General features: G+C 53.6%; 1 protein-coding gene across 4 annotated transcripts in view; it reads left to right on the top strand.

The window, feature by feature from the left end:
• LOC113956198 (Krueppel-like factor 5) overlaps positions 1-516 on the top strand; it is a 16150-nt gene extending 15634 nt beyond the window's left edge. For all 4 annotated transcript variants that reach the window (XM_027662464.1, XM_027662467.1, XM_027662468.1 and 1 more), the window contains exon 4: positions 1-516. This exon is cut by the window's left edge and continues 2590 nt beyond it. The gene's annotated coding sequence lies outside the window, so the exon portion shown is untranslated.
• Positions 517-4914: the final 4398 nt, after the last annotated feature.

The raw sequence follows: 4914 nt of genomic DNA, 5'->3' as shown, positions 1-4914 counted from the left end.
TCCAGGAGGCTCAGGGTGTCTCCAGGAGGCTCAGGGTGTCTCCAGGAAGCTCAGGCTGGCTCGGTGGGGCTGGTGGGGACCCCACATGGCCACGCTGGGACCTGCTCAGCTCCACCCCCTCCACTGGCACAGCTCAGCCCCCTCCATGGATGAGCCCTGGCACGGGGAACCTGTGTCCTCATGTCCCCCAGGAGCTCCCATGGCTGCAATCCCAACCTCCACGCTCCAAGCTGGCTTTTTGGTGCACCTTTTGTGGTTGAACCTCCTCAAGGCCTGAGCTAAAGCACAAGGCACGGGGTCCCCCCGCTGTTGGGGGGTCACCCCCATCCCTGGCCCTCTCAGAGGGGTCCCTTTGCCTCCCTCTGCTTTTTGGAGAAGGAAAGCTCTGCTGTGATTCTGAGGGGGGCTAAAAACCACTCCAAAGCCAGACCAACCAACAGGCAGCTTGAAATTTTAAATAATTTTCCTGATAATCTCTTTTTTTTTATTTTCACTAAAGAAAAAAAATGTACCTCCTTGTCCTCTCTCTGTGTATATATATATAAATATATATATATTTTTTTTAAATTTGATGTGGGGGGCAGAGGAAGAAGTGTCTTAACACCCCAGCCCAGCCCATCCCCACTGCTCTGTATGCAAAGTGCTGCCATGCAAATGCTTGACTATGCAAAGGCAACACTTGGGGTGTTTTCTTTTTTTAAAAAAGAGGAAAACCACAGCAAGCTTTGGCTTTTATTTCTCTATTTTTATATGTACAGAAGTGGACAGCTTTAGGTTTGCCTTTCACGGCATTTTATGGCATTTCATGGCATTTTTGTGGCTGTTTTGGGGGAGAAGGACGGGGAGCGATGCTGATGGAACCTTGTGGTGATCCCAGCCTCCATCCCCAATCCCAGGGGACACTGGGGTGACAGGGACTTAGGAAAAGCTTTCCAAGGAGCTGATGGAAGGCCAGGAGGTGGGGTCTGGTCTCTGTCTGATAACGGGGAGAAAATCGCTGTAAATAGGCAAAAAAAAGTGTGGTGTGGCTTTGTGGGGCTGTGGATTCAAGGTGATCCTTTCCTGTGCAAGATGAACACAATGTGAAAGAAATTGGGGCCCTGGAGAACTTGGGTGGAAGATTTATTTCGCTGGTGATGCTGTGTTTGTTACAGAACTCCTTCTCCCCTGCCAGACTCCCCTGCGACTATTAATCCATCTCATATTTTGTAATAAAATTTTATCACGTGGAGACGTTGTCTGCCTTCTGTTCCCTCCTGTTAAAAATGCCTTTTTTTTTTTTCCTTTACCCTCTGCTTTTACAGGCTTAAGAAAATGGGGAAAAAAGGTTTTTTTAATTGGGAAAGTGGGTCTCTGGGCAAGGAAGGATCTGTGCATGGTGAGAGCCTGCAGCCCTGTCCCGGGCTGATGTTGCAATATTATAAACAATATTTATTTTTAATGCTCTTCACCTTCACTAAGTGCTCCCAGTTTTTCATTGTGTGAGGGGAGAAGGGACACCCACAGACCTTGGGGGTCAGAGGGAGCCAGAGCAGAGCCAGGCAGGGGGAAGAGAGATAAGCCAGGGGAACATGAGGAAGTGCTGGGCTTGGCTCTGAAATCCCTCTGGGTGAACTGTTGTGTGTGTATAAACACATTTGTCCATATGCAAACAGCTCTGAGAGGGCTGATGAGCTCATGCCTTTAGCATGGACACACCCAACACCCCCCAGACCCCCCAGCCTCCCCTGCCTTTGTATCTCCACAGGCTGAACCAAAGAGCTCTTTCTAAGCCATTCCTGGCAGGATCCCACCTGCCTTCTCCAGCATCTCCTTTGTCACAATCACCTCCCAGCCCGGCTACACTTGCAGGATCATGTTCAAACCAACAATTCCCTAAAGCTTCCCAAAGGTCTTGTGTTTCAGCTTCATTTTTTGGTGAAGAAAATCCTCTTTCCCTGACTGATTAAGTCCCTTCAGCTCAAACCTTGTTCCGATGCCCGGACGAGTTGTGTTACGTCGAACCACGGAATCGTTTGGGCTGGAAGAGCCTTCCAAGAGCACCAAGTCCAACTGTTCCCTCAGCTCTGCCAAGGCCAACACAGTTATAAATAAGTGCCACATCCACGTGTCTAGACATGAGCCCACAGACAGAAGGAATTTTTGTGGGATCCCCAACACAAAACAAAGGAAGATGTTTTTACAGTGAGGGTGGGGAGGCCCTGGCACAGGTTGCCCAGAGAAGCTGTGGCTGCCCCATCCATGGAAGTGTCCAAGGCCAGGCTGGAGCAGCCTGGTCTAGTGGAAGGTGTCTCTGCCCACAGTAGCAGGTTGGAACTGGATGATTTTTAAGGTCCTTTCCATTCCATGATTCCATGATCTATGGCACAACACACCTTGTTTGAAGCCATCTCCTGCTCTGCAAGTATTCATGGAAACTGATTTTTGGTGTATGGTCTCACATTGTCCAGGAGGGAAGGAGCCAGGACACTGTTCATCTTTGCTCAATACATTCCCATGGAAAGAGCCATCACGTGCCTGAACACCTGAACATCTCCAGGAACCCCCTCCCGTCCTTCAGCACATGCTGTGCTCTGGACTTCGCTCTGGCTGTGCTGCCAAGCTGTTCCTGGTGAGGTCCCCAGGACAGTGGATCACGGGGAAGCTCTACCACCACGCCAGGAAAGTTGAGTGTCCTTCCTCAGTGGAGCTGCAGCGGGGAAAACCCCGGAGAGGGCACTGGAGGGAGAGATGGAAGAGCTTTCTGAGGTTCCTTTGGGACAACCCCTCCCTGGAACACCGAGGAAAAGGTGGCAGTAAAAAAAATTCCCTTTCCACAGGGGTAAATCTGGGATGGCTTTTTGAGCTCTGCTTGAAGCAGAGAGGGGAGTTCAGGCTCCTCCCCAGCGGGTGCCCAGCAGAGCAGGACCCCGCCCTGCCCAAAGCCCTTCCCCTGCAGACCCCCCTCACCCCCCCCTTGACTTTCACTGCCCGCAGTGCCCCCCCAGTGCTGGCACCGTCCCCGCCTTGTTTGTGCTGCCACGGTGAAGCAAGGGCAGTAAAACCTGGATCCATCCCACTGACCGTCCCCTGGGGCTGTTAAAGCTGCGGGAATGCCAGGATCGGGCTGCTCAAGGACAGGGAGGGGAGGAGGAGGCAGAGGGGGGGATAAAAACCTGGGGGAAAGCCTGGGGGAGGGGGTCCTGCCACAGGGTCTTCACCAGGAGGTGAAGGTGCCAAGTGGAGAGCCCTCTCAGCCCTTTCCTTGGCATCCAGAAGGAAACGGCGCCGGTGCCACCACACCGTGTCCAGGACCACGGGAGCCACCGTGGCAGGAGGGGCTGGAGGGCCGGTGGAGGTGGGCAGCTCATTGTGGGAGGATCAGAGAGGCTTTGCTCTTCCTCTGCCCCCCCATCCCCCCGGCGAGATTTTGGAGGGGAAGGCTGGAAGGTCCCACTGCTCCGGGATAGCCCAAGTTCAGGTGGGATGGGATAGGATGGGATGGGATGGGATGGGATGGGATGGGATGGGATGGGATGAGAGGAAACCCCATCCAGCTTCCCTGGGGATCTGGAGAGGACCCCACAGACGCCCACCGTGCACCCTCAGCCTGCCAGTGACTTTCAGGATGGTTTTAGTTTTGAACTTTACAGTCCTTGCCCCCCAGTGCCTCCCCCTGCCATCCCCCCGCGGCAAATCGCTGCCTCCCCGAGGCTGTGCCGTTTGATGTGTCCCTGGCCCCGGCTGTAAAGTTATCCATTGACTCGGGAAAAGGCAATTAAGAGAGAAAGAGCTGCTGGGCGGGTTCTTCAGGCATCTCTGAAGCTCAGCAAAGGTTTGTGGCCTGGGACAGAGACGTTCAGCTCAGGGCTGTGGGGATGGCGAAGGCGGGGAACGACCCCACCGCCCGCTCACCTGGGAAACACCTGGGCTGGGACGGCAGTGCCACAGCGGGGGACGTTTTGGGGAAGGTGGCGGAGAGATGCACGTCCCGTGGTAGCTCCCACCCCCCGGGTACACCGTGACAGCAGCCACGAGCGCTGCCCTTCAAACCCAGCCCTTATCTCCTCTCCCCCGAGGACTATCAACCCCTCGAGTCTCCCCGCCGAGCCCTATCGTGCAGCCCAAGCCGGGGCCGAGCCATTAAAGTTAACTATTACCCAAAGTCAGTGTTTATTTGGGGTAATACAGGCCCGGGGGAAAGTGAGGGAGGGAGGGAGGAAGACTCTTGTTGCTTTTGTACAAGATATCGCCCCGCCCTGCAGCGCTAAAGTGGTGCTTAAACAAGATGAATGCTTAAATAACAGAGGGCAAACAGCGCTGCCGGGAGGTGGGATTGGAGAGGCCCGGCCAAGCAGGGACACCTCGGTGTTCCCAGCCCACGAGGAGACTCGGAGCTGCCCACGGGGGCTGCTCTGTGCAAGGCAGGAGGCAAAGTTTTTGGGTTTATGGTGGGAGTGTTTGTCCTGTTAAAAATCTGCACCTCTTTCTGCTGGATCTTTCCTTTTTTTGGGAGCTGCAGCTCAGACGAGGGCTGTGCTGTAGAGTTTATTTTCCCGATGAGTGAACTCTGCCAGCCCTTAATTCAACCAGGCACAGTGGCCTTGCTGCAGCCTTTGCTTCTAGAATAACTAGGACCTGTATCCATAAAAATAGAGAGTATTTTGACAAGAGCCATTGTATCCCAAAGATCCTGCCAGCACTGAAATCTGGGAGTGCCCAGAACCTTTTGAGGGACTGCTCCCAGGAATAAATAGATGGTTTCCGAGGTCTTTTCCTCTTTCTTCCAGGAATCATTGCAGGTTCTCCTGTTCCCCCTGAGATCATGAAGATGATTATGACCAAGATTCACGTGCTGGAGCTCGTGGTGATACATGGCTGCTGTGACCAGACCTACAAGAGTTGTTTGTCCCACAAGGAGACTCAGAATTCCAA

Source organism: Corapipo altera, unplaced genomic scaffold, assembly GCF_003945725.1.
Source record: "Corapipo altera isolate COAL_440 unplaced genomic scaffold, ASM394572v1 326, whole genome shotgun sequence".
Taxonomy (NCBI): Eukaryota; Metazoa; Chordata; class Aves; order Passeriformes; family Pipridae; genus Corapipo; species Corapipo altera.
This window is presented reverse-complemented; position numbering and strand designations above follow the sequence as displayed.